Below are 10,928 nucleotides of genomic sequence, written 5' to 3'. Positions count from 1 at the left end.
TAGATTGCCTTTGTAGCCCTGCTGCGCCAACCTCTTGACTTGCGCGCACATCTTCTGCGAGCTTGACTTCTTTTTCGAGCGAAGTCCTTCTCTCTTCTTCAAGGCGACTCTCCATCTCATGAACGAGCTAATATGGAATGGTATTGCGTCACTTTCTATGGCAACTAGCTAGACTGACTTATTCAGAAGAGCGGCGGAGTTCTTCTGTGAAACTTTCGGCTTCAGTAAGTCGTCGAAGAGCAGCATCTCTCTCTTGCTCCGCCTTATCAAGGCACATTTGAAGCTAATCGATTACCCTTAGCAATGGTCAAATCAACAAATTCCTTTTCCGACCTGTTCAGAAAAATCGAAACCTTCCTGAGATGCACTAATTGCTTTTGCCAACTGAGCCTCCTCCGCCTAAAATATAAAAAAACGAGTCGTTCCTTGCCATACAAAGCTTATTTTTGCAAAAGTATCTACTAGCCGATATGAATAGGTCATTGCTAAAAAAATTAAAACTTATACTTAATTGATTTAGAAGCTCCGCGTAAAACTGCAACCTCTTCAGCTAAATAGTTATTAGAGCACGATAATCGAATAATATAAACGATTCCTATTACGGTACAGTGGAACACTGGAACCCTTACGCAACTTAGGCAATTTCATATCTCCAAGAGAAATTAAACGACATGTCGCTGCATTACAAATTACAGGCAAATCGTACCTGACGCTGTCGGAATATAAACTCAAGTTCTTCCTTAGTGAATCATGAGCAATCTCAATAGCACCTTTTTCTCCTGCGTCGTACAAATGCATGGACAAATCACATGCACTTGATAAGGCGTAGAAAAATCTTACTTTATCATGAGCATAGATATTGCATCCCTCTCCAATTAAAACAATCATTATTCTCTCATTGCCCTTGCAAACTGCTTCCAGAAAAGGCGTTCTTCCTCGCTACAAAGAAATGTCGTTTTACAAAATATACATTTAAAATCACCATTACACTATTCTTTGCTTCAATATCAGCTCCAACTGAAAGCAAGTATTCGGCTGTTTCAACGCGATCTTTCACACATGCTTGATGAAGGGCAGTGTTTCCAAACTAGAAAAAATGTAACATTACAATAATTGCTATTTCACTTAGGCACAGAAGCCAGGACACCAAATCATACACTTTGACTACTTCAGCCAAAGCAATCTTTTTGAGTAAAGGCCTTCTTTCAAAACTCAAAAGAATTGCTGTTGGCCAAGTCTCTATAATCAACTTAACAGCCTGCTATTCATGCATTTACTCGTGGTACTATAGAACACTATACCCAGGAGTGACTTTCATTAACATTCAACTTCAAGCTAACGAGTTCTTTGACAATATCCAAATAACCGCTCTGACTTGCTATCAACAGTGCTCCACTGCCATCCTACAAGAGTAAAGCCTCTTATTAGTTGTTAATTTACCAGCCTTCGCGAAATTTCCCATACGCTTGTCTTGGCTCGAATATTGCATCCTTTTGAAACTAAGCTCTTCATCACCCCTATTCTTCTGAATAAAACGGATTGAAGAAACGGCGTGTTTCCCACCTTGAAATAATATAATAGTATTTGTAAAGGATTTCTGCATAAAAACCACGCTACTTCATTAGAAGCTTCAATGTCAGCTCCGGCGACAATCAAGTATTGAGCCATCCTTGCATCACGTGCTAGATGAAGGCAAGTATTTCCTAACTGGATGGAGAAAGTATCAAATTCATTTGGGCCCCGACGTGGAGTGTTACTGCTATTGGTGCTGCAAACCGTGTCTGTTGTTTTCTTCCACACTTCCGGATGAAGTTGAACGTACGAAGATACGGCTTCTTCATCGCCTTCCTCGACAGCCGACAGAAAGGCTACGTACACGACGCCGTATCGGAAAACTGTAGCTTCGAAGAATGCTGTAAACCTTTAGCGTTGTCCATCTGAAGAGAAATGGCCGGGTTCTATAGTTTTCCGGCTGAGCGAGAGGGCCAAAAACGGCTTACTGTTAAGTCACAATTCCCGTATAATCCATAAATGGGCAAAGAGATGTTTATTGTAACTTTCAGTACATCGTTCATTATCTCGGCAGGCTTCTTTAGAAAATTAAAGGCAGGGATTTGAAAACCAAAAGTCGCTTGCTCGTCAGTCCTGTAACCATAATGACATATGATGTAACATTTAGCGTATAGAAACAATTTAGAGCAAACTATCGCTACAGTGGCGTAGGAACCGGGGGGGCTGGGGGGGCTGCAGCCCCCCCAGAATTTTTTGATCGAACTTTATTAAGCCTTTGATATACTAGTAGGTTAGAGAGTATCTAACATACCCCTAACACTACCCGTCGCTAGTGCCAGACCTGAAAAAATATTATTTCTCTTTCCTTTGTCGAATAAAGACGTTTTTCGGAAATACTATGACTCCGGAACGTCTCAATAACCGTATTCTATCAGTACATTTAGCCTGAGAGAACAGACAATCCAGTACTAAATACTCCTGCTGCACAATTTGCTGCAGGAAATGTAGTCGGAAATCGAAATATTTCAGAAAGAATGAGTTTTCAGATTTTGTCTCAATCGCGAAATATTCGGATATCCAGTTATTTAGCTAAGCAGTCTAAAATAGCGAAAATCAACCTCAAAATGCATTATGTGGGCGGGGTCTCAAAAAATCTCGCGCGCGCGAAGCCCCCCTCTCCAAAATATCTTCCTACGCTCCTGCGCTAAGATACGACACTTTCTTCGCGCTCAATCTGCCTCGCTTGTTCCAGCTTCCTTTGACCGGCCAGTCATCGAGCCAACGTTCTCGACAAACTACGACAACCACAGCAAAAGCCTAGAAACGAGCTCGAATGTCATTGGTATCATAACTATACCATTATTATTGTTTGAACAAGAATACTAATTGCGCCTCGGGACAAGCGAGTCCCTATGCACAAATGGCAAGCCCTGAAAAATGGTACACGTAGCACGTCCAGCATTTGTTGTTACCGGTCAGATTTTTCTTTATCCCGGGGTGGGGCTGTTTGCAGTGTTTTCAGTGAAGGAAACTCGACCACTCGTAAAACTATCACAGTTTTGTTTCAAAAAACTCAAATGGGTTTGTAGTTGATGTGTCAAACGACTCGAGAGAGTGCGTTTTCTCCGTTAAGCCGTTGCCTGATGGTTCTCCCTTTACTCTCGAATTCGAGTTTAATTAAACGAAGACGAATTGAAAATTAGCTTCGCCGTCGTCTGTCTTCGCTTTGAGCTTTCACGGCCGAATCTTCGTCGAGAAAACGACAAATGCATAACGTTTAATTGGAATGAGAGGAGTTGCTGTCTCTCATGCATGGGAGGAAGAACGACGGCTTTGGAAGCCGATTTGTAGTCAACTAGTTGCTGCTTCAGTTCGGCTTCAGTACGTGATCTGAGGAGGAAGTCATCATACCCAGATCGAGCTCCGTCGCTGATTTGAAGCCGTCGATCGACCAAGGATTGTTTCTCTTCGTCGCACGGCCAGCGTCATATGCTCCTTCGAACAGGGCTTACACCCTTTTTGCCGTTTAAACGCCTAGCGAAACCGAGTGAGAACGGATTGAATCGCCGAGAGCACCAACGATTACCGCGATGGGAGCGGATTCAGAAGCGTGATTATTATGATTATTTTCCTGCGTGGCATCACAGTTGGAAAAAAATTGCGTTCATTTAGCACGCGACGCTGAAATGGCAAAGCATTTAATTTTGGAAGGAGCAGAGTTAGAAGCTCGTGATAAAGTACTAGCAATTGATGTAGCTACGTCAATTGCTATGTCTACGTAGACATAACCTATCAAAACAAATATATTTAACATATCGAATAATAGGGTGGAAGAGCCCCATTTCTTGGAACTATTGAAAAAGGAAACAAAGAGTTAATGGAAGTTTTCATTGAGAATAGTTGCGAAATCCATGCTAAAAGCCTCGCAAGCACAGCTGCCAAAGAGGAATGGACGTAGGTTACGGATGCATGCGTTTCTTGTAGTTTGGAGACGCATTGACATCAGCGAGTTGTCATGGCAATTCGGCTATTGTAAAACGGCCCGTTCAATTGGGATTACATGTCAACAATATTGCCCTTAAACAGGCATGTTGGAAAAATAAAATTGAGATTGCAGAATATCTGCTTTCAGTTGGAGCCGAAATCGAAGCTGTCAATAACGTGCAGATATAGTTTGCAAATATTAAAAGCCTAAATGTTTTTGCAGTGGTTCCGAACGCCGTTTCTAGAAGCCATTAACCGAGAAACGAGAAAATAATGAAATTTTTTATTGGGAAAGATGCAACATTTATGCAAGAGATTTAGTGAGATACTGCTTGGGCGTATATATAGATTTGCTCTAATTTTGTCTTATGTAGAACAAAAGAGGAGCCATTGAAATTGCAGACTCTCGAAATCGCTCTACCCTGAAGGCGAAACTCATAACAATTTTCCGCGAGAAAGAGGAAAGTGGACAAGGTATTTTTTCATCGGTACCAGCTGTTGTAGGCTGAACGGTCTCCGGATAAAGAGCCAAGGTGAATACAACAAAAGAAGAGGTGTGTCATTTGAGGCTTATTAGGAAACTAAAGCCTAGTTCACAGATCTTGGCTAGCGTAAAGTCAGGGTTGTTTACGTCACAATGCTTCTCTAGGCCGTTTCTACATTGAACGCTGACGCTGTGAACAAGGCTTTAGGAGAGGGGGAAGTGAAAGGAATGCAGACCTTTGTGAAACCTATTCCATAGGGTGAAAAGAGGACTCTTGCTGAAAATGTTTCTTCTTCTTTTTAAAGTCAGTGGTATCTTTGTTATAGAATACCGTACCAGTTCTTTAGCCAAAAACAGTTTATGTGAATAGAATGGAGGAAACGAAATCGCTTCTTCATTTGAAGAAGAGAGTTTAGACGTGTTGTGTGATTACCGGTAATAACGAGAATCAGATTCCTTGAAACATGGCTTCCTGTTTACCAGCCCTTCTGTGGGCTGCAAACTCGACCTGAAAATGCTGAAATTGAGAGGAAGTCAAATGCAATTCTACAACCCAACAGGTACTAGGGCAAGTTGTAAGTAGCTACCTAATTGAAGTATTCAACGAGCTCACTGGTACCTTCATTGTCAACTTGATGCGGCAAGGGAAGAGAGAGACGCTGCGCGCTCAAAAGTAATAGCTATAGAAAAAGAGAAAAATGCAATTGTTTTCGACAAAGCTCAAAAAGAAGTTGATCTTGGTAGAGTTAAGCAAATGTACAGCATGAACTGGAGGTAACTGTTCATCTTTAATTTTTTAGAGAGGATGACGGAACGTTGCGTTCAATTGGAGCAGGAAGGCAACGAAGCAAGACTCGTTGCGGAAGAAGAGCAAACAAACTCGAGGAAATCAAAGACGAGTGGCGAATTTCCACTAATGACATTGAAGTAGGCGACGTCAAGCTTGGCGGGGGATCATATTGCGGTAAGTACGCACTACCACCTAATAAAGAAAAATCATAATATCTAATGCTAGATGTTCGTATTGTTCGATGGCGGGCTGCAATGTAACGGTCAAAACATTTTACGATTTCCTTCGAGTCGACGTTTATCTGCGCCGATTGGAACAGGAAATCTCAATCTGTGGCCAAGTTCATCATCCCAACGTCGTATGTTTGCTAGGCGCCATTACACAAGACGACATCCCACTGAGAATAGTCACGGAGCTTCTCGAAGCATCTCTCTATGATGTCATTGTTGCTGCTTATGGATGTCTCTCTCTCAGAGAGCAAATCGACGTTACTGTTGGTTGCTCATCTGGAGTCTTCTATCTCCATAGTCTCGATATTCTTCACGGAGACATTCGATGGACTGATGTCGTCTTGACGCAAAAATTTGCGATTTAGGCGCAGCTCGCTTTGCCGATGCGTCCAGTCTATCTGCAGGGCCAATGAGTCCTGAGTACGTCGCCCCGGAAAGACTTCACGCGGGTCAGCACAACACTAAGACAGCTGACATCTATAGCCTCGGCGTGACGTTCATTGAACTGATGACGGGAGAGCAGCCAGCCGCAGCAAAGAGAATGGCTCAAGGAGCGAGTGTTCGCCATTTTCTCATGAAGTGCGTTTGTCTAGGAATGGTCGATCTGAACTATTCTAAGAGGCCTTCAGCGAGGGAATGTCTGTTCAGGCTTGAAACTCTTCAGAGAAACGACGACGATTATAAAAGTTGCCCAGCGAAGAGAATGGTTAAAGGTAAGATTCACGGAGAGGAGCTCGTGGATATTGTCAGCGAGCCGTGGTGCTAATTGCGATTCATGTTTCATTTGATCTGAAATTTCTTTTGCACGCGAATTTCTGGCCTCGCGTTCGGTACGATATTCTGCTCGATCTTTGCTATGCACAAAAAATCTGAGCTCGAATTGATAGTCCGCTGAGAGCTTAGCTCGGAGTATCTTCTGTGTAGATGATACGGGAGATATCTGTGAAAGGACCATTCGTTGCCTCTTGGAGCATTTGCTGCCCCCTCTCATAGTCCAAGTGGCGAGAAATTTAGAGTAAGCATTCATTCGCTTGCCTCGAAACTCAGCGATTGCCACGATAAAAGAGGATTTGGAGGAGATAAGAAGAGCCTGTAATATCCCGGATAAAACTAGAGAATGATGGCCCGGTGTTCACCGTGTTGCCATCATGCAGAGCCTCCCACCGCTTACAGTACGCGAGTGCATTGCATAGCGTGACGTCAAAATTTTTTATGTTGCCACACATATTCACGTACTGTAGTAATCCCTGCCCTTAGCCCCTAAAGCTTAGTCCTACGTACATACTGTACATACCTACATAATTGCTAATAACACGCTTTTCTGACGTACTGTATTGCATTTTATAATTTGCTAAGAATTTGAAGACATATGCATGTGTACGGGTCATATTTCCTGTTACCCGTACACGAATACATACCCACGTACAAACTGTACATGAGTGGATACTTTTGATTGTGACGTCAGAGCGTGTCAATCAAAACTCTCATTTCGGTTTCTCAGTGCATTTATGAAACGGAAAATAGCACAGATCAATTTGAAACAGGGGTTTCTAAGCATTTAGTCCCTTTATGAAAGAAAAAACGCTTTATCCGCGCCGTAAATCGCCTTTTTCGGGTCACCCATCCTTCACTGATGTTAATGATCAATGGGACACGTGGAAGTCATTATTCTTGGACGTGGTAAATCGTCACTTTCCTTTATCCTCGTCACGCCGGCGCAAACACTCTTCTCTTCCTTGGATGACTAAACAAATCATTGTTGACATCAGACAAAGAAATTTCTATCGAAAAGCCTCAATTTCTAGAAAGCGCCCTTTGGAGGAAAGGCGGTTTTTCAATGAAAAGTACAAGAAACAAAGAAATGTTATCAAGTATCGCTTACGAGCGGCTAAGGAGAACTTTTTCATTGAGAAATTGACACTTCTTAGTCACAATCCCGCTCGGTTTTGGTCTACCATCAATTGCATCACGGGACGACGTAAAGTTGTGTCTGATCAGCTCCCTTCTGCTGGTGAATTATGTGATCAATTCGCATCAGTAGTTGGTATGTCACAGAGCTCAGAGCGTCGGCCTCGTGGCCTACTAGAAGAAGATTCTCTTGAAACGCATTCTCAAGCTGATGACGTTAATTCTTCAATTTTATTCAACTTCCCCTTAGTGTCATCAGATGAGGTCTCGGACCTCCTTAGAAGAATTGACGTCAACAAAGCCTCGGGTCATGATGGAATTGATGGGAAATTTTTAAAAATGGGAGCGTCTGCAATTTCACCATCATTGGCAAGCCTTTTTAATACTTCTCTCCAATCTGGGGTATTTCCAGATGAGTGGAAGTGTGCCAAGGTTGTTCCCATTTTCAAATCGGGTTCAAGACTTGATCCCAAGAATTTTCGCCCGGTATCGTTGCTGCCAATTGTCTCAAAAATATTGGAACATTTTGTCTTTCAATCTTTATGTGGCTACTTCGACAAGCACCTTCTTATTCCTGACTGCCAATTTGGCTTTCGAAAATCTCGGTCAACTCAAGATGCGATGGTTTGTTTGACTCAAGATCTTTTGTCTGGCAAGGACGCAGGTCTTCGCTCGGCGGCTGTCTTTCTTGATGTTAAGAAGGCCTTTGACACAGTCGATCACAGTTTACTTCTCCGAGGTCTGTCATCGTGTGGAGTGAAGGGAAAGGTCCTGGCATGGCTCTCTTCTTACCTCTTGGATCGTCGACAATTTGTCTCGGTCGGCTCTACTGCTTCGAACTTGTCGCCAGTTAGGAGAGGAGTGCCTCAAGGTTCAAAATTAGGTCCTCTTTTATTCAATTTCTTCACCCGGAACATCACCTCGGTCGTCTCTTCTCAATCGTCTCTAATCCTTTACGCAGATGATGCCTGTCTTTATTCCAGCAACGAAACTTTTGAGGGAGCGGTTACTCAACTACAACAAGATATTAATAGTGTGACTTCATGGTACTCTGAGAATCTGATGGCTCTCAATGGTCAAAAATCGGCTTTTCTGCTTTTTCCCAAGTTTCGTGATACTGAAGACACGTCGATCTATACGGTTTCGGTCAATAATGTCATTCTGTCGCCTTCACCTCACGTGAGATACCTCGGGGTTTTGATTGATAGTCGTCTATCGTGGAAACCGCAGATGGACAACGTCATTAGGAAGGTTGGCCGAAAAATTGGTGTTCTTTACCGATGTCATCGTCTGTTATCCAACGCAGCTCGACTAGCGTTTGTTCGCTCAGTCATTCAACCGGACCTTGACTACGGGGCTGCCGTTTGGGCGGACGGATCAGCTGGCGTAATCAGCCGCTTAGCACAGATAGAAAAGAGGTATCTCCGTTGTCTGGCTGGTTTGCGTTATGACGATTCTACGGCCTCTGTTGGAGGAGTAGCAGCACTTCTCGATCTATTTCGTCTCAATCCAATTCGCACAAGGCATGCTACTCAACTAGGAATGTTGAGTTACCGCTGCTTGTGCAACTCCGCCACAGCTTCTGTTCTCGCGGCGAAAATTGGGCGTATTCAGCGCACCGGTGCCGCCACTCGTCTCAGTGCTTCTGGGGTCAACGTCATCCGACCACGCACCGAGGCACTTCGTCGTTCTCCATTCTTTCGGGCTCAAACTCTATGGAATTCGCTTCCGGCAATCATAAGAGGGAGTAATGATCCCGCGATCTTTAAATTGGGCCTGAAGAACTATTTCAATCAAAACTCTGTGTACTGATTTAGAGGTTATATAGTTATAGTTGTAAATATTGTCATTTTTCTCTTTTCTCCTTTTGCTGTCATTCCCCTGTATACGGTTTCCTGGAAGATCGGCCCACGTGCTGAAGGATTTCCGTATTAAAATAAAACTGTGAACTGAACTGAACCGTTTTGGGCTCCATGTCGCGCATGCGCTGTACGAAAAAACGGGTTTTTAAGTTACGTCACAATACCGAGCGTGACGAACAGACATACATACATACATACAGACAGACAGACATACAGACACTTCCGGCCCTAAGATCACGTTTGAGAGAGCCTCCCTCCGCCGTTATACGGGCTCCACCCGTACAACTCTGGTGGTCGGCTCCATAAATACAACAAGGAAGAAGTCGTATTCACCAGCATATCGATTGCTCTCATACCATCGTAGAGAAGCGAATCTTGACTTTCAGTCGAGAAATGTTCGGTGACATCCGAAAAACGCCATTTGCCGCGGTATTTGTTCCAAGACGAGACTCGCGCGACGAACACAATGATTTTGAGGCACGAGAAACGCCGTCTCAGCGTCTATTTGGTACTCTAGAGACTGACTTGATGTTCAGAGCTTGCATTTAGGCTACTGTACATTCCCGCCAGATAGAAATGCTAAAGTCGATCGTGTAGTCAATTACTTTACTTTATTTACGTAATTTCTCTTGTACGGGCATTTCAGTCGAGAGGTACATAGATATACGACTTTGAAAGACGTTTGGATATATACAGAGGCTTAGAAGAGTATACGGAGAGGTTCAACGCGGAACATACAGTAATTTAAATATCTGTTATTACAGGCCCGGCGCACGCATATGGGCAGGTCGGGCCGTGGCCCGACCTAAAAAAATTCCGAAAGTAATCAATTTTCTAATTTATCCGTGCATAACGCCCTGCTGATATAGAAGAATCGGTCACACTACGGTCACTACCTAATGGGTACCTCGTGGTCTGCATCTAAACCCGGTTTTAATTGTAAATGCATGTGTGCCTGAGAGTTCTAACAAAGAGCCTCTCTCACGAAATTGTTGCAAATTCGTTTCTTTGCACAATTACAGCACCTTGGGACGGTGTTCGAGCTTCCTTTTAGAGAATAAGTTTTTCTACACTTCGGAAGTAACCTTTTTGAGTGGGCGTGGTTTAAAAAATTTCTGGCGTGCAAAATTTTCCCCGACCTTCGAAAAATACCTTCCACCGAGCCTGCTGTACCGTAACTAAAGTAGGTGTTCGCCGTTGTTGGCCATCAATGCACATACAAAACGGCTTTAATGTGACGTCACAATTTTTATTTAACAACGCCAAACAACTGGCAACTGGCAACATACACACGACTAAAACAAACAAGCCTCATACGGACACCAACAGTCCGCAGCTCATAGCCTAAAACAACGCAATTGCGCTAAAAATTACCTGCTACTTAATTCAATTCAAATGCTCTTCATCAACTTCAAAATCACTTTTTCCTTTTCTCCGATGAGCGCAGGGAGCGCTTCGAGGCCGGCAAAACTTCAAATACCACCGAAGCGCTAGAAGAAGAAGTTTTCTTTTTCGGCGGTCCAGCGTCGTCGATGTTTTCAGTGAAATTTCTTTTTGAAGAACCTTCATGAGGTCTTTTTGCTCGTTCCTTGACCTTCGACATCAAGTCTTCCCTAGAGTAAAATTCGAACTCTGAACAATTACCTTCTTTGGGACTC

Source organism: Oscarella lobularis, chromosome 20, assembly GCF_947507565.1.
Source record: "Oscarella lobularis chromosome 20, ooOscLobu1.1, whole genome shotgun sequence".
In the NCBI taxonomy this organism is placed as follows: Eukaryota; Metazoa; Porifera; class Homoscleromorpha; order Homosclerophorida; family Oscarellidae; genus Oscarella; species Oscarella lobularis.
This window is presented reverse-complemented; position numbering follows the sequence as displayed.